General features: G+C 36.7%; 1 non-coding gene across 1 annotated transcript; it reads right to left on the reverse strand.

Annotated features, from left to right (window-relative positions):
• Positions 1-277: 277 nt before the first annotated feature.
• Positions 278-349, reverse strand: Trnad-guc (transfer RNA aspartic acid (anticodon GUC)). Its single transcript has one exon. It is a non-coding gene; the product is annotated as a tRNA-Asp (tRNA).
• Between the last annotated feature and the right edge of the window lie 24,016 nt (positions 350-24,365).

Here is a 24,365-nt window from a genome sequence, read left to right on the forward strand (position 1 = left end):
CCGGTCCGACCCCTGTGCACCTTACTCCTTTGTAATAAGACAAAAAGTGTAAACATATCTTTGACGTCGACTGTACACCCTAAAAGTTGGTTTTATGAGTCAGAGCATAAAGAGTTATCCCATAAGTGTTCCGTGAACAAAGTTTTGTACGGAACACTAAAAATAGAATTTATAGAATAGGAGTAAGCTCGAATTGCAATTAATGGCTGTAAATATTTGTCAAAAGAAACAAGGAGTTTATAACGAAAACGAAAAATAAAAAAAAAACAAAAAGAGTCTCTCCGGCGGGGAATCGAACCCCGGTCTCCCGCGTGACAGGCGGGGATACTTACCACTATACTACCGAAGACTTGATCGCTAGTGCGAAATTATGCTATAAAGGTCTTATCGTGAGGCACTGATAGAGACGCGAAGCTAATAAGTAATAAGCGCCTTTGCACTCTAGGCAGGCGTGGCTCACTCCGCGATTCCGTCGCTTTGCTACAGGTAGCTAAAACTCCACCCGTTCGACCCCAATTTTGGGGTATGCCATAAGCCGCGCGTGGCGCTGTCGCCACCTAGCGGCCATATCTATGCTGCTAGTGACAGACGCGTTTTGTTAGAGAGTGAGTCTTCTGTACCTAGAGTACTATTATTTATTCTGTGCTCTAGGCAAATGTTTGCCAAAAGGATAATTTTATTATATCCTCGGGCCTAGGGAGTAAGTAGGGATATGTTTGCCAAAACGATAATCCGAAATTGACGCTTGCGCCCGAAAGTATCCACTCCGTGGCCGTACTGCCCAATCACAAGGTTCGAAGTTGAGTGACTGAAGTACGGTTGTAGCTACATCTTTCATTAAATACACAGTATATTGGATACCGACAGATAATGTACAGCTTAAAGGATGACTCACGCTAGACTGGACCGGGCCGGGTCGATTTCTATGGAAAGCATCACGTGATCACCGATCAGCCGTCATAGAAAATGAGATGTCGGACGCCTCGGCCCGGGCCCGGCCCGGTCTAGCGTGAGTCATCCTTAAGGCTTAAACCGTTAATAAATCCTGCCAATTCTCGTCGTAAGTTTAGTATTCTCTTAGAAGTTTGTTTTTCGGATTTGTCAAAATATTCGTGTTACATTCTCTTTCCTTTATAATACAAACGACAGTGACGCAACCACACAACTTAATAAGCACCTGCGAACCAAGTAATTGCCGCTGTTCAACCCTGAATCGAAATTTGAAACATTTATTCTTAAACTGTAGTGCTCAACAAATATTCAAAGTTAGCTCAATAGTGGGACCGGATTTTTGCACTAAAAGTTTTGATAATTCTAAAGTTGAAAAAGTGATACTTATCTGATATAGGACATATTTTTAAGCATATATGCTATATATGATGAAAAGTTAGAACGAGCGTTAGATATAAATTAGGTATTTATATATTTTTAGTAATGATTTTTTAATATTGAATTCAAGTGCAATGTTTAAGTTCCATTGTTTATAATATGTATGACGCTTTATAATGTAAAATTATTAGAATTTTTTTTAACGTGCTTCTTTGTCGAACTACAATTAGCTTATTATTTTGTCGATATTGAATTAAAGTTTAATAAATCCACAACAACATATCTAAATTTATAAGTTAATAGGCAAGCTAAAAAGCTAGAAGAATAAGATATATGCTTTAGAATTAATATACGTTTTTTGTCCTATAATATCTAATATTGAATTAGAGTCTGTAAAAATAAGTCTATTACTATAAAATAATATACGCAGCCATATTATGGAAAGTAAGAAATTTCTGTGTGTAGCTTGCATTGTAATAGTAAAATCTAGTTAAAAAGGCGCGAAATTCATACATACGCCGCGCTGGTCCGTCAGTCGCCGGCGCGGCGCTCGAGAGCCTATCATAGCCTACCTATACCTCGCCCCTCGCCCCACCTCCCGCTCAGTAACACTGTCTGTCTTTTCTTATCATTCATTTGTTTGTTTACCGTGCACATATATAAATTAGATGCGGACATTACGTGAAATTAAAATATCTTATTAAGTAAAAATACCTACAGCTGGTCAATCAGATCTTGTCAGTAGAAAGAGGCGGCAAATTTGAAAAATGTAGGTGCGAAGGGATATCGTTCCATAGAAAATTTGAATTTCGCGCCTTTTTTTAGTGACAAGATTTGCTTGACCAGCTATATTTCATTATCTTGACTAATATTGTAATAAAAATGTACAAGATATTCACAACTATTTTTTACTATACATAGTTTGTCAAAGGACTGTCTCATTTCAAACATAGACAGGGAGAATCATCATACTATCTTTGACTTACACTAGTACTAGCACCCAAAAGAAAAGGATGAATATAGTTTTTTTGTTTTTATTTACTGACAAATTGGTTTGACCAACTATACCTATTTCTGGTTCCTATTGTCATGTCCTGTCCTATTCAACGTCAATATCATAATATGTATATTATAAACCAACTGATCAATATTACACGGTATACATCCTGAATATACAATAAGGTAAGTGGCCTCACTTACCTTATTGTATATTCCGTGTGGGCCGTATATGCCTATATACAGCCCACCTTAAATTAAAATGGTTTTTTTTAATAAACAGGATATGAAGTATGAAAAACTCACTCAAATAGGTTTCTCATTTATTTAAGTTTCTTCATTATACCAAAATAGTTATAAAAATATTACGATACTCTTGGAAAATATACCTTTTATAAAAGTCCTATTATGGGCCTTATTGAACACTACCAGTGTATTACTTAATCCCGCAAAAAATAATCATTTTGACAGTAGGTAATAACAGATTTTATTGTTTTTAACTTAAGACTTATACATATACAAATAACAATATTTGATACTTCATAACAGGAGGATTTATTTATAATAAGTGAAAATAATTATTTTGGGTCTTAATAACTAAAGATATAAAAATTGTCTAGTTTACGCGAAAATAGTAGGTAACTAAACATACATCTTTATTAGTTACAGTAGTCTCATCTTTTAACATCTGGGGGCACGGCAGTGCCCCCGCCAAGACGAGAAAAGCGCAAGGGCACTATCTACCTTTTCTCGAAGCGCTTCGTCGTTTTTTGGAACCCTCATAACTTGGGGTTGGATTATACCAGATAAACAAAGTTCTCGGACTTATTAAGCATATCAATTGCATAGCTCTTATACTTTAGATTTTATTCATATCTAAAAACTTCGATTTCGTCACTGACTCACTCACTTGATGATCATCAATACCGGGTACTTCCTGAAGTCCTCTAAGAAGCTGAAATTTGGTATGTAAGATAGTTTTAGTACACAAACAACAAATAAATTCAAAAAAAAATTATCCCTAAGGGGATGAAGATGGGGTTTAATTTTGTATGGGAAATCAATAATCGCTGAACCGATTTAGTTGAAATTTGGTATGTAGATAGGTATTGTCATGGGGAAGGATATAGAATAGATTTCAACCTCAAAGTTTACCCTTACGGGGTGAAGGCAGATTTCAACCCCAAAGTTTACCCTTACGGGGTGAAGGGTTATATGGGGAATCAGTAAGAAGTACATTGTGTAACAGATGCCCCCAGATACTTATTTCAGGATTTTTAATAGTAAATCACCCCCAACCCTTTAAATTAGGGGATGGAAGATTGTCATAAACAACTTACAAAAATAAGTGAAATCCCATCAAAAACATTTTGATGTACAATGTTGCCCAAACGAAACCATAAGGCTCGCACTGTCAAAAAGTTATCAGATCTCTTGCCAAGCTTCTAACTCTACAAGCCCTCTAACTTTACTAGCTCTACACCAAAAGTGTGTGGCTTGGCCGTTTCGTTTCTACAAGAACTATTGTATGTAAGTATAATACAAAAACCGCCCAAATGCGAGTCGCACTCGCGTTCCAAGGGTTCTGTACATTACACAATTTTTAACAATATATTTTTTTAAGAGAAAAGTGAGTAGTCTTTAAAAAACCCGTAGGTATCGGAAAACTAGGTACTTAAGTCCGACTCACGCTTGACTGCACATTTCTAATAGGTTTTCCTGTCATCTATAGGAAGAGAGCTAATATGTGTATTTTTTTCATAATTTTAGACCCAGTAGTTTCGGAGATAAGGGGGGAGGGGGGAATGGTCATTTTTTGCGTATTTTCTTAAATCACTTCTAAACTATTTATTTTAAAATTATGAAAAAATATATCTGAGATTCTTACAATGAGCCCCTTCGTTTGATATATATATATATATATATATATATATATATATATATATATATATATCAAACGAAGGGGCTCATTGTAAGAATCTCAGATATATTTTTTCATATATATATATATATATATATATTTTTAATTTATTGAACAATAAGCTAAATAAAGTACATTATTATTACAAGACCCATCGTGGGCAAAACCTTGAGGAGGTTTGTATGCCGATGGGGAGTTCGAGAAAATAACATGACAATATACATATCTATCTTTCTACTAATTAAAATTCTAACAAAATTCTCTTATATTATTTCATATTCTAATTCTCTTATATTAATTATAACAAGATATAGTTTTTTTTTCTTCTATTTATCATTCATCTCAAAAGTGACCCCTTTATTTGAATTTCTATTATTTACTTTACGTGTATGTCCTTGGGCTAGAGACTTACATGTGTATACCAAATTTCAACTTATTGGTGCAGTAGTTGCGGAGCAAATAGGCTGTGACAGACGGACAGCCAGACACACGAGTGATCCTATAAGGGTTCAGTATTTTTCCTTTTGAGGTACGGAACCCTAAAAATAATGAATTTAATAAATTTTTCACCTTATGCCCATGTGGCGGTAGCGAAACAGCCAAGCCACATATTTTGACTAAGGTGTAGAGTTAGTGAAGTTAGGGCTTGTAGAGTTTGAAGCTTGGCTCGACAAGAGATCTGACAACTTTTTGACAGTGCGAGTCTTATGGTTTCGTCTTAGCAACAAAATTTACATGAAAATGTGTTTGGTGGGATATTTTTTTACAGTAAAAATATTTAGTCGTAACAGTAAGTATTATCTTTTAACATAATTTTTACAGTACATCTGGTGCTACATTACGACCGGTGCTATAATAAGCACGTTAAAACACTCCCTTTGACCGTGTTTTAAAATTCGTCACTCGTTGCAAAATATCTATTTTTCGCAATTCTATCGTAAAAGAAAAGAAAACTAACGAAGAGGTTTTACGCATACGAGGGCCGCACTGAAAGTTTTGCGTAACTTTTGAATAAAATCATTTATAACCATAATAATACATTTATTGCTTCTCAAAATGTTTCCCTTTACATTCTATGCACATATTCACTCGCTCAGACCATTTTTGGAAGCATGAGGCCCAATCACTTGACTGCATGTTTTCGACGTGGTGATGAAACGTAGTAACTGCCTTATCCGGGGTCTTAAATGTCAAACCCCAAATTAAATCCTTAATTTTGGGAAATAGATAGAAGTCACAGGGTGCAATGTCTGGATTATAATCCGTATAAGAGACATTTTCCACGTTTTCGTAATGAAAAAATGTTTTTGCCTTTATTGCGGTATCGGTGGACGCATTATTATGACGCAGGAGGATGCGGCTTCTCGGTCGTCTCTCGCGGTCTTTTTCAATGACTGCGAGCACACAAATGGTAGTGTACTGCTCAGTATTTAACGTTCTTTTATTATTTAAAAGTACGGTACAAAAAAGTCGCGTTTAAAAAAACAGACGATAAAAATGTTTGGCAACGCTTTTGGCTTGTTGAACTTCTATGGGCCTCCTGTCACCTTCGAAAGACCCATTGACTGGACTAATGCCTTTTTTCCGGATCGTAGCAGTAAATCCAGATTTCATCTCCTCTAACGATGTTATATACAGCATTTGAACTTTCTTGCTTGTACTTACGCAGCATTTCTCGGCACCAGTCAAAAAGTACCTGTTTTTGGACTGAAGTTAATTCGTGAGGAATCCAAAGACAACAAGGCTTCCCGACTTTTAAATATTCTTGTAAAATCTTTTGTATTTGTCTCATACCTATCCCTAATTGTCCTCAAATTTCGTCATAGGTGATTCGTGGGTTTTCTTCAATGAGTCGTCTCACAGTAGCCACGTTTCCTTGAATGATCGCCGTGGACGGTCGACCTTCACGAAAATCATTATCTAGAATAATACTGTCTCTACTAAATTTACCATACCAACGCCTCACGATGCTCAGATGTGGTGCTTCAATCCCAAAAGCATTTTGAAGGCAAGCACTACACTCTTGCGGAGTAAGCGAACTTTTAAAATCATAACAAAATCATAGCTCTAAAAATATTTTCGCGTTAAAGCCACGTTCAACGCACTGACTTACTTTGACAAGCCATTAAAAACAAAAGACGATCGATTTGTCGCCAACATTTGTCACATTCCATAATCAAAAGCCTGTATTTTTTTAAAATATACAATTCATAATTTAAATGTTTACCAGTGGCCAGTAGTGCAAAACATTCAGTGTGGCCTATGTAGTAGGAGAGAGGAGGAGTTTGTTAAGAACTATAGACAATAGAAGAGGAAGGATGCTTGGGCACCTGATACGACACGACGAATTTATCAAAAATATCATAGAAGGGAAAGTTGAAGCAAACAGGAAGAGGGGAAGACCAAGGAGAGCGTACATGGATCAAATAAAGGAAAAGATCAAAGTCGTGTCGTATCGGGCTGTCAAAGAGAAGGCGGAGGACCGCCAAACATGGAATTTGCTCCACCGACAAGAGTCATACTCTTAAATATATGATGATGATCGTAAATACCTACCTATGTATTAACAAAAAAAAGTCACTTGTAATTAGTTACTGCCTTTAAAAAGTATAAGTGCCTCAATGTTATTAGACTTTTTGATTCTTTAAAACGTCTTTAGGTCAATAAAGCAAGTGAAAAATTATTAGAGTTAGACCAAGAAAAGTCTGCAGCAATTTTGACAGCCCACGCAGTGCAAGTGTTATTTATAAGTCATAATTTCATAGAAGTTTCTTCAAATCGACCTTATTAATAAGAGATTAAAAATATTGAAAATTATCTTAAAATATTTTAATCTAATATTTCATCTCATACGTTCAATAAGGCCCGGGACTAGACCTTTTTACCTGCACTGACAGTGGGCCTTCTTAGCAACAAGTACAAATTCAGAATAATTGGGAATAATAGGGAGCAACTGCTATTTTTGAATGCTGGGCCTTGTTACCCGCCGGGCCTCATATGCCTGCACCTCATCTACCTTATTTATTTGTTTTACAAGGGGAAAAGTTGTTGATTAACCGCTCGTGCTAATATTGATACCCAAACAAGCGAAACATTTTTTTTTATTAAATAGGAGGCAAACGAGCAGACGGATCATCTGGTGGTTAGCGATTACCGCCGCCCATGGACACCCGCAACACCAGAAGGGTTGCAAGCGCGTTGCCGACCTTTAAGATGGGGGTCTTTGAAGGTTTGAAGGTCGTATCGGACAGTTCATTCCACAGTTTGGCTGTTCGAGGCATTCACAAATTCAAACATTCTAAAATTGAACCACGAGCGTAGTTAGTGGTTCGTAAAGTTGAACCTTGAGCGTAGTGAAGGTTTCAAGGGACGAAGGTTAAATAAAATTTTCACCACATCAGCTCGTAAAGGCCCTCTTGATTGTTCGTAACGGATAAGAAAAGTGGCATTTAATTTGATGCAAATTTTGAGTTGTTACCGTAGGTAAATTGGATCAGTTGGTTGGTAATATTGACTTTAAAATGATAAATATTGAATAACGTCAGTTTGAAATTGATTTTATGATAAAGTAAATATTATCGGAGATGATCGCTCTTAAAAAATATATGTCGCTAGTCATTTATAACCTAAAAGCGCCAAATTACGCAAAATTATATTGAAATGACACCTGTGTATTGAATTTGAAGAATACTTTAACAAGGGTAGTTATCTGTATGACAATGCACCTAAAATAATTTTCAAATGTATCTATTATTTCTGTACTTAACACGATAACGAATTCTACGTAAACGAAACCGCGGGCAATCCCTAGTACATATAGAAATAAATAAGGGAAGGTAAGTTTTCATTAGTGTACTGTGTAAAATAACTATTTACCATTGATAATAATTTTATAAACGCTTTGCGTATTTTTAAGGGCACCGCGCTAACCGCTAGCCGCGACCGTCGATCGCTGCCTCCTGCCACGGCGCACAGCGCGGCGCGCGCAAACGCCGCGCGTTTGAAATGTAACTTAATATAAGCTCGGAATGCATACTTACGTATCAGTATTTAGTGTCGCCGTGATTTTATATTTCTAATCTTTTGTGTGAGAAGTAAGATCTTTATTATGACCGTGTAATATTAACTCTACAAACTTTAATTCAATATTGGCTATACTGCTTAACGAGAAATCAATATCTAGACAAGCACATTGTCTACATTTCTAACTTTTTACATGTATACTAAGTTGATAGATAATATCGTAATTTTGCAATATCAGCTACTCTAATTCTGTATTTTCATAATAATTCCTGTTTTTACGTTCACCAGAAAGCAGCTGTTCCAGATTTCTAAAAACCGAATAGTGTGAATAAATTAAAGTGTTATTGAATATGTTAAAGTTTTTTGTAACTTTAATTTTATATTTACATAGTTATTTAGCAAAAATTAAAAATTTAAATATGGCCGAACGCTCCACCTAAAATTTTCTAACTTTTTACATGAATGTTATTTAACATGCTTACAATAACATATCAAAAAAGAAAAAACTTTAATGTTATCAAAACCCATTTTTGTTCCACCGCTGGTCTAAGTACATATTCTTAAGTTGTTGTAGAGCTCAGGTGAAAAAGGATTACTGGGGGCCGATTTTTGAATTTCGACCACTCGATTTCGTGTATTTCGTTTATTAATATCTACACTACTAGGCATTTAAATTCTACTAATAGAATTGAAATAGAGTGATCAATACCACTAGATTCTAAAATTTTATCGCTCGTATCTCAAAAGTTAGCATTTCGCCGTTTTCCATCGATATTCGAGTGACAAATCGAGCGATCGAAATTCAAAAATAGGCCCCCTGAAGGGATCCGACTATTAAAGTAGCATTCTATATTTGAAATTCTACCTTAAGGGGATGACAATAGGGTTAAAATTCATACATACCCAAGTAGCATGGAAGTGTCGGCAACATCAATATATTTATTATTTATTTATTATTGTACTTTACAGACATTATACAGCTCAAGCTGTATAAAATCATTATAAAGGATTCTGCGGAAGCATGGGGTGCTTTATCAGAATATAAAAAATCTACTATAAAACTAAAAGTGTTGTGAGAGATTACAAGCTAATTCTATCGTAAAAGCTGTATACAGGCTGTATTGTAGTAACACTTGGCACTTTTAGCTGTACATAAGTATCTGTCAACTCCGTTTTAAAACATTAAGTGTTGTGAAACACTACAAGCTAATTTTATCGTAAAAGCTGTATACAGGCTGTATTGTAGTATCACTTGGCACTTGTAGCTGTACAAATGTATCTGTCAACCCCGTTTTAAAGCTATTTCTTATGGCGTAATCTTACTCTCCTATAAGAATAGTAGTTGTATAACTTCTGTCTGTAAGGGTATTATAAAACCAAATGAATAAATGGCAGCTATAGTACAGCTTTTTTCTGTATTACTGATAGAGTCGCTTATAACAATCTTTTGGCGTAATTTTACACTCGTATAAGTATAGTAGTGTAATAATTTCTGAAAATAAGTGTATTATAACACTAAAGGAATATATGACAGTTACAGTACAGGTTTTTTATTTGTTATACGGATCTCTAAAGAGAATTATAACTTATGTACGGAGAACCGAAATACAGCCAAACGAATACAAATATTCTATTATAAAGCTGTTTTAATTACAAAAGCTGTAAAAGTCACTCCATTTATTACACAGCACAGCTACTAAGATTATAATGCTCTCCAACTATCCTGTAGGCTGTTTAAAAATTGTCGCCATTTTACAATAAAAAAAAAACCTATTTGTAAATATAATTAAAGAAATACTTGCAAATATTTAGCAGACTAACGCCGTGTTATGATTACCAGCTAAAATAAATTGTTTAGCCTTAGAATTAATATTTATAAATATTTTTGATACTCTAACCTTAAAAACAAACAGTAACTTTACCGATTTTTGATTTTTTCCTTATGGTTTCTCTTTGTTATTTTGCAGGCGCGTAAATATTTTGCCAGAAAAGATACACAGGTTCACAATAAATAATAATCGGCACTTACCAATAATGTAATATTCCATTCAAGTCCTGTATAATATTTACTTTTACTTTTACCATCCACTATAACACTTTATTGTCGCCATTACTATATTACGAATTAACAAGATTAAGACATTTTAGTTTCTTAAATGATTATTATTCTCTTGTAATTCTTTCTTATAACTCATTTAAAACTTATATTCTTATATCGTACTTATAAGAGATTATCTGTAGTGTTAAGGTTTTCTGTTACACCGAAATATAGCTGTAATGCAGCTATTATGCAGCTTATGTATTGCTTATACAGCTACTCTACAGCTCTAATAACGCCAAAGGCTGTATAATTTGGGCCCTTTTTTTACTTATAAGGGCTGTATAAGCGCTTATACAGCCTTTGTACAGCCTAACTGTACAGCTTATAGTATACAAATAAACTTTAATACAGCTTATATACAGCTTGCAATGCTACTTGGGTAACGGCTTACGTGAACACAGACTAGTAGGATACATATACATATATACCTAGGTATGTATATACATACTAGCAGGTGGTTTTCGACCGTTACGGTTGCCTCTTCTCTATTTATAGCTCCTACTTATAAAATGCTTGACCTGGCAACATTGAAGTCCGTTGAATTATTTTAAAGGTCAGAGTCCGGTTTTTATATAGGACATTCTGACTTTTATAGAGCCTCCTTTGGAGTTATACGTAATACAGTCGACGTTAAAAACATGTTTACACTTTTGCACCTTACTCCTTTGTAATAAGGCTAAAAGTGTAAACATATATTTGACGTCGACTGTACGTACGCCTTAATTAAAAGCTGCAATCAACCTCCCCGCAACATCTGATTTTACCCGACGCAGCAACAATCATCTGCTATAGATGTCGTGGCCAATGATGACTTATTTATTATTAATTATTACAGTAAAATTCGTCGCCATGAGTAGGTATACTATTCACAACATTGCGCGTCCTTCAGGACACTTAACCTTTGTAGTACTTTTGCGACCATCGTCGAGGCAATGAACCTGGGCTATAACCGCGAAAATCGAAGTTCGCAAATTGCGGGGATTTTTCTCTGTCACTCTAATTATGGCTTCGTTGGAGTAAAAGAGAAAGATCCCCACAATTTGCGAATTTCGGTTTTCGCGGTAGCCGCTCTGAAACCAGGATCACCGACCGAAACGCAATTAAGAGCAGTAAACAACAACATGCTACCTAAATGAATTAAGGCTGCTATAGCTATTTGAACGAGGAGAGTTACATTTTTTTTAATTAAAACCTCGGCTTGTACTAATGATTTTTCGGAATTTGTGTATGTCAATTGTAATCAGCAGCGGTTGATAAACATCAATGTTCATGAGACCACAATGAGACCTAGTTTCCCCTTTAGGTTGAAAGGTCACGTGTCACGTGCTTGGGATTATTTCAACCGTGATGATGTTCCGAGCAAGCTGAAGTGGAAATGTGCAGATTACATAGCTCGATGAACCGAATGCCGTTGGGCCAAAAATGTTCTCAAGTGAAGACCGTGTACTTGCAAGAGCAGGTTAGGATGCCCTTGTTTTAGTTGCAGCGAGAGTCGCTGGATGCAGGTAGCTTCTATCCGGTTAGTGTGGAAATCTATTAAGAACACCTGTATTGTATTGTATCCAGCAGTGAATGTCCTACGGCTGAAATGACGATGTTGTTCCAAATCACTTTTATGGATTTTTACCAAAGTAGCATTATATTTCGGTAACACAAGAGAAAAAAACCGGGCAAGTGCGAGTCGGACTCGCGCACGAAGGGTTCCGTACCATAAAGCAAAAAAAAAAACGGAAAAAATGCAAAACGAAAACGGTCACCCATCCAAGTACTGACTACGCACGACGTTGCTTAACTTTGGTCAAAAATCACGTTTGCTGTATGGGAGCCCCACTTAAATCTTTATTTTATTCTATTTTTAGTATTTGTTGTTATAGCGGCAACAGAAATACATCATCTGTGAAAATTTCAACTGTCTAGCTATCACGGTTCGTGAGATACAGCCTGGTGACAGACAGACGGACAGACGGACGGACAGCGAAGTCTTAGTAATAGGGTCCCGTTTTACCCTTTGGGTACGGAACCCTAATAACTTTTGCTGTGTGTGTGTAGGTAAAGCCATTTAAGTATGAGTTGAACTGATGATAACATTGTGTTAATACCTTCGGGCATTTACCTTTGCACCGTCGCGCGCCCTCATCAACCCGAAACGCAATAAGGGCGGTAAACAACATAAACAAACGTAAGCCGGCACGTGACGTTACTGAATTGGGAAACTTGTTTACGAGCCGACAGGTAAACATAAACATGTTCTTGGACGTTTACACTGCGTAGATCTCGGGAAACTATGTTTTTGTTTCTCTCAACAATACAATTTACAAACGCTATACGGCCTTTTTTGTCCTTCGATAAAAGTTATCTTCAAGAGAGTGAAAGGAAAAGGATCAAAGTCAAACGGCGTTCTAAAAGTTTGAAACATCTGTTGAAAGATGGCATTAAATTTACTGTGACTACACCTCGGTCACTTTTTCCTTTGTAAGTATAATTATGACATTTATTTCGATTTGTACTTAATTCACGTCACGAGTGTTGAGAAATGCAACCAGTAGAGGAGAACATACGAAAGCATTTTTTGTCCCACCTGAAACGGAGACCTTTGCTTCTCGCTCGATCAAGTGTAGACACAGGCAGAATCCGATTCATTTATAAAAAAACCGGCCAAGTGCGAGTCGGACTAGCGCACGAAGGGCTCCGTACCATTACGCTGAAATACGGCAAAATCACTGTTGTATGGGAGCCCCACTTAAATAGGTACCTATTTATCTTATTTTGTTTTTAGTATTTGTTGTTATAGCGGCAACAGAAATCCATCATCTCTGAAAATTTCAACTGTCTCTATCACTTCATGAATTACAGCGGTGACAGACAGACGGACAGCGGAGTCTTAGTAATAGGGTCCCGTTTTTACCCTTTAGGTACGGAACCCTAAAAACATTTGTTGCATTGCTGCAATATTTATACTCGTAGCAACGTGATATCTCTATTATAAAATCAAACTGTGGGTGGGTGTAACTGCAAAACTGCATATATAGCGATATGCAGTTTTGCAGTTACACCCACCCATATACTTCCATAGTCGTATAACATTCATACTTTTCATTGAATTCTGGACGTTGTTCCATATTAATTACGGTTGCTTATTCAAGATTAAAATCTTTCAAGATACGATCCATGATCGTATCTTAAAAGCATGCATCATAAGCAAGTATTGCGTAGGTGTAGTCAAGTACCAGTGTATGTTAATTCCAATATTTAGTTGGATTTGCGCCATTTAAAGTTCTATTTGCGTGGGATGGGCCTGCGAGTGAGTTTTAAGTGGATTGTACTGCAGCCAAGGAAGTTTTATAACGAGCTTTTAGGTTTTATGCTTGCACGAGGGAACTTATATGAAACGAGAAGAGAGCATGAAATGTCTGAGCTAAGAAAAGAGTCATCCTTACAACGGCTCAGGGTACAGTCAGCAATACATTTAGCTTAGCACTTTTGCATACAATTTTATGTGAAGCTCACTGTACAAATATTTTACAAAAGCTGTATGAAATGTCAGTAACAGGCGGGCACGTGGCACGAGTCACGTGTCTCGTGACGTCACGGGATGCGCGCTCGCCGGGATGTTTCTGACATATAGGAAACAATGCTGGATATAATGTATTAGCCCTGAGGGCATACCGTGAACAACATTCGACGCGTTACCTCTCTGTTGCACTTGTAAATTTGTAAGTAAGTGTGACAGGGAGGCAACACGTCGAACGTGGTTAGCGGTAGGCTTTCTGCAATACAAGTGGGGCCGGTCGAAGTATTTTACAGATCTCAATCATGGTAACTTTTTTGAAGGCGGAAGTATCTTTCTGTCTAAGTATTCCACCTGATCAATTTCTTGGTCCAATGTGCATTGCAATGTGCACTCTCTCATTAAGCAAAATGTGTGACGCAAAATACACATTGGACCAAGAAATTGGACAGGTGCAATACCAGCCTAAAGGAAGACTTTTGAGTCATGTTAGACCGGGCCGTGTCCGGGCCGAAGCTTCCGGCGCATTGTTTTCTATGGAAAGCATCACGTGATCACCTGTCATGTCATAGAAAATAGAAAAGTAAGCCCCGGAAGCTCCGGCACGGACACGGCCCGGTTTAACATGAGTGATCCTTAACCCACACTGTTTATTATTTGGTATTCGTTATCATCCCCCAAATATCTAATGTAAAATACAGTGGAACCTGGATAATTGCAATCTCAAGGGACCGGCCACTTTTTGTCAATTAACCAGGTTTTTCATTTAAGCAGGTCGCGTCAATTAACGAGGTTCAAAAAATCGTTGTGTCAATTATAGAGGTTTTCATTAATAGAGGTTGCGTTCTGACAAATTTCTTTTATGGAGGTGCAAATAACCATTGAAAGTAGATTTACACGCTTACGTTCTGGGTTTCTGGTCTATACTTACATATATAGCTTCTGTCTATACTTGCACTTTTACACTACATTAATTACTATGTACTTTATTTTCTTATTAATCATTTGGGTTTAAAAAATTCCCTTGAATTGTAGAAGAAAGCTTTATTGGAATGTAAAAAGCATACTTTGTTTTTGATTTAATCAAAACTATTTTACCTACTAACCGGCCGCCTAAGACCGGCTTCATCCTGAGGGTCGCGAAGTTGGAATCTCGACACAATGCGAATTTTAATTCGTTTGTGGTGAGCGTTCCGACTGATCATCTAGCGACCTTCACCAAGGAGGAGTTTTGGCCGAAGGGTGTCAAGTTTCGGCGGTTCCGCGGCTGGCTTCCTGACACTGCGGGGTTGCGTAATGCATCGCAGCCATAATGTGATTTGTAGTGTTTAGTTTTAAAATATATTTTTATAATATGTATGCTAGTTTTAAGGTATTTATGTATGGGCCACTAGTTGCCTGAAATAAAGATTTCATTCATTCATTCATTCATTCATTCATAGGCAGGCTACTGGGTATCTATCACAATAGATACCCAATAAATAAATTGAATTCTTGATGAAGATATAAATAAAAAATTATCATTGTTATTAAAATATTGTTTCTGCTGTCTACAACTACATTATTTCAATTACAGAGGTAATAAGTAAGACTCGTTTCAATAATAGAGGTAAAAAGAAGAGCAAGAATAACGGATTTTTTTAGCACAGTGTCAATTATAGAGGTCTTAGTTGCGATGTGGTCAATTACAGAGGCAAAATTACGAAAAGTCCTAAAATCTAAATTGCAATTATAGAGGTTCCAAAATTTCAATTATGGAGGCCTTTTGGTCTCAAGGGACCGGGACCGGACTTTTAGTTGCAATTATTGAGGCTTTCCATTTATCCAGGTGCCAATTAACCAGGTTTCACTGTATATGTGTATGGTAGAAATTCTACTACTTGTCTACTAAGTGGCAATATCGATTAAATTCTCGAGACACGATTAGCGATACTTATTACAGCGTCTTGCGCAACGCGAATAGCATGGCTTCTAGATCAGATCCGTGCCTGCTGTAAGTCTTATTGTTAGGGATGATCCCTTGTATCGATACATTTAGGTACTTACCGACATTTTGTATCTCGATACTTACGACAAAAATTACATGCATCTTACTTTGTGTGGCTTTCATATCAGTCAACACCACTAACACTAACACTAAACTATCACTTTTAATAAAACTTACGCACATTAGAAACAAAGCTTAAACAGATACTTAGAGGCTATTAGGTAATAACTAAATGCATCTTCTCTTTATTGATATATAGTTACTTAACTTGAATCGTGGGTGGCCGTGAAGTTGCAATTTTTTTTATCAATTAATTCAAACCCACGTGATTACGTACAATTGCGCACTTTCTAGAGATACGTATGTCTCTACGTTACATTACGCTGGTTGACGTAGTCTAATATGTTTCTCCTTTTATGAGCTCAATTAATTTTGCAGAGTAGCTAGAGACATGTGGGTGTATGTCTTCTCGAATAATGACTAATTTCTCTAAACATATCTACTTACTCGTATTACGCGTTTCGGTATTGGCCTTGAATCCTTGATAAATATTTCCTAAATTGTTCTACTACAAATGTTTATGCCTTGAAATATCTTAACGTGTCTCAATGAATTCCACTAGACCTAAGTGGATTCACTTCTCATTTATTATAATCCAAACATATCAACTAGATATTACTAGAAGTAAAAATTAAATAAATAAATTAGTACTAATTTAAAAGAAATGCCCTGTCTAAAAGTTCGGCCTGCGGCATGTACCCCCTTACACTGGCGGCGTTACCTCTCTGTACCTATGATTATATCTGTTATTGCTTATTTTTCTCCCTAGATTTAATAACACATTCGGTGCGCCACTGAAGGAGGCAGTTAGCAACCTGAAGACACTGCTTAGTTTCATGGAGGAGCTGGGGTGGCTAGTGTGAGCTACCTCGTTTTCACGCAAAATAGGCACAATGGTTGTCGACTTGCGGAAAATGCTCAGTATAATATAAGTAATGTTATTAATGCTCTTAGAGTACCATTTTGTACCATTTGGAGTTGAAACTCTAGGTCCATGGGGTCTCAGCGCGCATAAGTTGTTAGCAGAAATCGCGAAGCGTCTGGTTGACGTAACTGGTGACCGAAGAGCTGGCGACTACCTCGCATAACGTATCAGTATTGCGATACAGCGGGGAAATGCCGCCAGCATCCTTGGTACAATGCCTCAGGGGTCTATTTTAGATTTAAGCTAGTTATTAATTTCGTTTAGTTGTACCACTGTATATATATATTGTATGTAAATAAATGAATAAAAAAAATGCTCTTAGAGTAGCTATTTATTTCTTTAGCTCTGTTCTACCTACCTAACGTTTTTAGAGTATGCCAAAGAAAAAAAAGATCGATTGATTGATATGATACTTGGTTAATATATATTTGTAGGTGGCTCAGTATCAGACGGATCAGTAACCACAAAGTAATAAGACAGGTACCTAAGATGATTATCGTTTATCGAATGTCCGTTAGTCTGCCGATTGCCTATTACTCTCCTATTAGTGAAAGTTATAGGCACTGTTTTGGGTTTTGCAATAGACTTTCATATTTTTTGCACGTAAACTATGATTGTAATCAACATACAACATAATAGTTCTAATAGAATAACTCATAACTAACATAATATCGTTATGACTATGACGTTTAACCTTGTTGTTGTTACCAATGCTATCATCCACCTGAATTTGTTCGGGCGTGTGCGAATACGACCTTCCTCTAGAAAATTTTGAAACTAAATTACCAAAGGTACGGTGTATTTTACTGCATATTTTTAGACACCATTTTATTTTGTGCCAATTTTTTTGCCAATTCCGAGAAAAAAGCGGCGACCAGGTCCGGCGCATATTTAGTCCAGCATATTTCGCTGGCTGTTCAAAGAGGCAAGGCAAGCAAGGCATTTACCCGGGTACTTATCGACAATAGTCTGTAAATTTCTAAACTATAAATTTGTATAAATAAATGATTACACATTTTTTTTAAGTGACATTTTAATATTTTTATATAGGTATATATAACATTATTTCTTAAAACTTTAGCATAATTTTGGCATATTCTAGACATTAGACATGCATTAGTCTAGCATTTTTTTCAAAATCCGAGCTGGGAACACTGGATTCAATGATTTACTGTAACAACTGTTCGCAATAAACGGTTTCAGAAACTTAACGTCGATGTCGATAGAAGCCGTGGTCCATCCCTAACGTCCTTGTCTCCGACATTAACCTTGCGCATCGATCGCTGCAGCTGGCGCCCTCTTCACGGCTGCGTCGTCGCAAGGACACACTTCAAATTCAAACCCTCCCGTAGGCGAAGGTAGTCCCTTTCATGGCTGCGTTCCAAGGACACTACTCAACTAACTACTTTGGATATTTACAAAAAAGGCCCTTATTTCAGAGCAATCCAGATTTATAATAAGCTGCCAAACGATATAAGAAATATAAAAAACCTTAACCCATTTGTGTCAAAACTAAAACTACTTTTAATATCGAAGGCATACTATTCGGTCCAAGAGTTTATGGAGGATAAATTTTCATAAGTATAAGTACTACTAATAATTACTAATTCTTAACAATATTACTAACCCTTTTTGTAAAATATAAGTATAAGTTAACATAAGACTTACTTAATACAAGAAATAAGCTAGGATAAAGTTGTTATTATTTAGGATTTTTATTTATCTTATTTAACAGTATTATTTATTGTTACAGTTACGTAACAGTATTTAGTTTAAAAAAATGTTCCATAAATAACTAGACATAAGATTAATTTGCAATGCCCTACCAGGGTGCCATGTGTTCTAAAAATTTTTATTGTAACAACTTTATTATGTACCATGGTTCGCAATAAAGGATTCTATTCTATTCTATTCAAATACAGTGTAAACTCTATATAGCGACACTCAAGGGACCGGACGTTTTTTGACGCTTAGAGTTTTCGTTATATAGAGAGAATATGAAAGTAAACTTAAGTAAAGCAACTAGGTATAGCCAATAATTGTCGACGTTATAGGGAATGAATCGTTATATCGAGTATACCGAGTGTGGCCTGTAACATGAGCAAATAATTAATTAAAACATAGATTGTACTCCTCAAACGGTGACACTTTTGTTCAACAACTTTTAAATATTATGAAGTATTTAGACTCCCTATTTTTCATACAAAATAAATATTATCTTCAATGGACGCCATCACCACGTCATTATCATTGTGATTGACGTTGCTTGTCACATAACAAAATTCGCAATACATTGCGTCTTAGAATAAACTTTAAAGTGTATTAATAATCAAACCACAAGTAATTTTTAGGGTTCCGTACCCAAAGGGTAAAACGGGACCCTATTACTAAGACTTCGCTGTCCGTCCGTCCGTCCGTCCGTCCGTCCGTCCGTCCGTCCGTCCGTCCGTCCGTCCGCCCGTCTGTCACCAGGCTGTATCTCACGAACCGGGATAGCTAGACAGTTGAAATTTACACAGATGATGTATTTCTGTTGCCGCTATAACAACAAATACTAAAAACAGAATAAAATAAAGATTTAAATGGGGCTCCCATACAACAAACGTGATTTTTGACCAAAGTTAAGCAACGTCGGGAGTGGTCCGTACTTGGATGGGTGACCGTTTTTTTTTTTGCTTTTTTTTGTTTTTTTTTGCATTATGGTACGGAACCCTTCGTGCGCGGATCCGACTCACACTTGCCCGGTTTTTTAAAAGTCGCTGAACAAATGTTGGTCAATATGAGGAGTACAGCCTACGGTTTAATTTTTTGCTCATATTACAGGCCACACCCGGTATATGGAGTTTACTATCTACGAATATTTGAGTGGGTCTACATTGTTTCCCAAATAGTTTTAAACCATTGTATTGTTTGTCCGAATTTTCGTTATAGTCATAATTGGTTTTCTCAGAAACGCGTCGTAACTTTTCAGGATTGCGATAAAACAATCATAACCTAACCTAACCTGTCTACAGAATAACCTTACGAAAATGAAATGAACGGTCATGGAAAAAAGTTTCTAAGTACCAAAGAGCAAAGTTGCTAAATTTAGCCCAGCCGGTAACACTAAAACTTAGACAACGTCAACAGTTCCACTGGTCGATCACTGAACGGGGAAACGCACGGGTAAGGCCGTTTATAAATATACTCCAGTCTCTAACGCGGAAGACTAATTCGTATTTACATTTTATTGTTCAGCCACTAATATAATTCTAGTGCTAACTTAGCTAGCTTAGTTACAGGTCTGCTAATTAATTTTTAGGGTTCCGTACCCAAAGGGTAAAACGGGACCCTATTACTAAGACTTCGCTGTCCGTCCGTCCGTCCGTCTGTCACCAGGCTGTATCTCACGAACCGTGATAGCTAGACAGTTGAAATTTTCACAGATGATGTATTTCTGATGTTGCCGCTATAACAACAAATACTAAAAACAGAATAAAATAAAGATTTTAGTGGGGCTCCCATACAACAAACGTGATTTTTTGACCGAAGTTTAGCAACGTCAGGAGGGGTCAGTACTTGGATGGGTGACCGTTTTTTTTTGCCTTTTTTTTGCATTATGATACGGAACCCTTCGTGCGCGAGTCCGACTCGCACTTGCCCGGTTTTTTTGAATAACTAGATGTGCCCGTGGTTCTACTTGCGTGGCATTTGGTCTGAGTCGCTTCTTCACATCCAAGGCAGGTCGTGGGGTGCATTTCCAGATATTTAAATTATGTATTAAGTACTTAAATTTTTACTAACAGACATGCTACCTAGAGGTACACGATAATTATATATGCGGGTACTATAGATCTAGAGCAGCAGTCAGTAACACAATATCCCGAATGTTATGAAACTTGAAGTCGTGATAGACTCCACTCCGAGTAGGTATCGTCTGCTAATCGAAAGAAATTGAGATACAGAAAAAAAGTAGTTAATTTAAAGTCTACTAGTAAGTAATAGTTTACAGGTGAAAGGATAACAGACAGGTAGACGTAAGTATTAAAGTTACTTTCGTATTTTTATTATTAGCCTGCATTGTTATATAATCAAGGCCAATAAAATGTAACGTAGCATTTATTACTATTACGTATTGTTGAATTTACATTAAGAAAATATTTACATTTTAATTTGACAAGGTACCTATTTAAATATTAGTTTACGTAAGTATTTTCTTTGAGACTTCCCTTTTGTAATAAAGGTCGTGTATTGTATCTTTTAAGATATCAAATAAATTTTCAGTAAACAATGGACGTGATGAACAATGTTAAACTTACCTAGTAGTCCTAGTACATATAGCTTTGATTCATTAGGGTTGCTTTCATTTGACTAAAATGGCGAGACGAGATATTATACAAGTACCTAGAGTCTGTGCTACAGAATAAAGTACTACGTACAAAAGACTCACTCTCTAACAAAACGCGTCTGCGACAGCGCCACGCGCGGCTCATGGCTAGCCACCAAAATTGGTGTGAAACGGATGTACTTGTAGCTACCTGTAGCGGCTGTAGTAAAACGACGAAATCGCGAAGTGAGCCACGCCTATCTGTGCGGAAAGAAGGCTGTCGTGAAAGGTATGGGATTCAATGCATTCCACGACTCTTCTCTTTCCGCACAGAGTCTATGACATAAAATCTCCTCCATAGAAAATATTCCTTTTGACAGACCATTCATCTTGAAACTCGATTTGTAGGTAATTCAAGGCTCTACACTTAAGAGCCTTGAATTAGAAACTTGGAATGTTATATTTCAGAAGATTTCTCCACCGCAAGAGTAACGCGGGGCACCTTACTGCGTATTTCTTCCATGATCCAAATATTTTAACAAGTGGTAGGCTTTAGAACTATCGAGTACGCCCATGTGATATTTCTAAAGCTGCATACGTCCATAGGCTACGCGGTAACTTCTTTACAACAAGCAGGATGTATGCTAACAAGCAAACATAAAATTCAAATAAATCTTAGATATACGCTTACGCTTACAGTTCAAAGAATAAGGGATGAAAGATGGGATCGAGACACAAAACGCTGATTTTGAATTGAATAAAGACGCAAAGTTCAAACGCCTTTGTTATTATCAAGTTTGCTCCAGATTTAGGGTGAGACCAAAAAAATGTACAGCTGCAAAAACGAAAAGACTCTTTAAAATATCTTATGTACATGTTAGTAGGAGGCGACTTAAGACTTATCGAATAATATTCATTATCTCTTACAGTTGCGATAGAAATTGCGCTTGCGAGACGGCATTGGTTGTAATTCGTAACAATAGTTTTTTGTAGTTTTGAATGGCAGGATATTCTAAAGGGAACCATGGTTGTTATAAGATTGAAAATCAATTACTTATGGACCGTTTTCTCAAAGCTACTATTATTCTAGAGCCGTTTACTTAGGTCGGTAAGTATAGAAAAGAAATATTACAGTAGTAGTGAACAAAGTAAAATCTTGCATAAGTAGTTGTACCCGATTGTACTTTATTACAAAGTACAATCGGCTAAAAAATAAAACTGCCAACAAGTGCAAAACAAGGGCAAAAGCTCAAATGAATTCCAATTTCATTCAACTACAGAACGTCGACCTTGTTTTGACTGGGTTACTGAATCTCTGACGTTAATGAGAATAATGGGACAAACAAAATGATTGGTATGTGGCTCAGGCGTGGTAAACAAAGTAAGTAGGTAAAGGTAGGTCGCAAAAGAGGCTGGACACAGCAGAATATCTCGATTGAATTTGGAGTAGATACATATGAGACTATCATTTTTCCTAAGACTGGTTTAACCGTCGCCAACAGTTGGCGTAGGGGTAAAGGTCACCCCCTTATTAATTTTAATGAAGCAAGCATGGTTAAACGCTCGTGGCATTATCGTTAAAAGCTTCTGCTTTTTGAGCTATTTTTAGGGTTCCGTACTTCAAAGGAAAAAACGGAACCCTTATAGGATCACTCGTGCGTCTGTCTGTCTGTCTGTCCGTCTATCACAGCCCATTTTCTTCAAAAGTACAAGACCAATTAAGTTGAAAATTGGTACACATGTGTAAATTCGTGACACAAAGACGGACATCTTACGTACTTACCTATGCAAATGAATTTTAAACATGATGCCACTTTTGGGGGGTAAATGAAAAAATTAAAAAATAATGTTTTTTAGACTATATCGCCGCAACTACTGGGTCTAAAATTTTAAAAAAATATATAAAATAGTTCTTTACCTATAGGTGACAGGAAAATCTATTAGATATATGCAGTCAAGCGTGAGTCGGACTAATTACATAATTTTTGATCCGACCCCTACGGGGTTTTTTAAAGGCAATTCACTCGCGTTTCACATATAAAAAATACATTGTTAAAAATTGGGTAATATACGGAACCCCTGGAACGCGAGTCCGACTCGCACTTGGCCGGTTTTTTTTTATGGAACGTCTAAATTGTAGTATATATATGTTTTATCATGCATAACATAAAGGTCTTGAACTTGAGCAAGATCTAATAAGCTTTATGTTATTTTAAAATATTGTGATTAGTACTACTACTTAGGTCTTTCTAAATAATTTATGTTAAAAGCTGCCATATAGGTAATTGAATATAAGCTCTCATTTTAAAACCACTTGAACAATACCTACAAAACTTCAACCGGCTCTATTTTATATGTATTACAATTTTTAGCTTCCACTCTTCCACTGGAATCCTAAATAATTTGTTCCTAGTTAGTGCAGTCAGACTCTTACTAAACGCGGTTACTTTTACGACTTTAGATCGAATTTTTTAGGTGTCTGAATGTTACGACTACAGGGGACCGATTTTTGAATTTCGATCGCTCGATTTCGTCACTCGAAAATCGGTGGAAAACGGCGAAATGCTAATTTTTTAAATACGAGCGATCGAAATTTGAAATCTATGGGTATTGACCACTCGATTTCAATTCTATTAGTAGAATTTAAATGCCTATTAGTGGAGATATTATTTAACGAAATACACGAAATCGAGTGGTCGAAATTAAAAAATCGGCCCCCAGTTCGGATACTTACCTACTCAGTTGAACGACTCCGAGAGACAGAGCTGAATCTTAATTCCGTGTGAATCCCTTGACAATGCTCTACATTTTCTCTACATCTGCCGAAAGGGCGCGCTTTCTCACAATTGTGTGAGGGGCATTGATAGCTCGCGTGAGTTATGGGAACCCACCGTGACACTGACACCCTGTATATGCTTTTTTATGACAATCAGTGTGAAATGAATGTAACGATTACAAACAGTTATATATGTAGGTACCTAACGCAGTGCAATTAGGTCTTAAAGTTTTATTATGTTTGTTTATTTCTTTCTTTGTTTCAACGGAGGTGACCGGAGGGCTGGAGCTTACCTCGCCCAACGCATCGGCGTTGCCGTACAGCGTGGTAACGCCGCCAGCCTTCTGGGCACCCTACCGGAGGGCAGACCTGGGGCCAATTATTTATTTGTAGGTTTTTTACTTTTTAGGTAGTTTTAGTTAATTAGTTTCTT

Source organism: Cydia fagiglandana, chromosome 14, assembly GCF_963556715.1.
Source record: "Cydia fagiglandana chromosome 14, ilCydFagi1.1, whole genome shotgun sequence".
Lineage (NCBI taxonomy): Eukaryota > Metazoa > Arthropoda > Insecta > Lepidoptera > Tortricidae > Cydia > Cydia fagiglandana.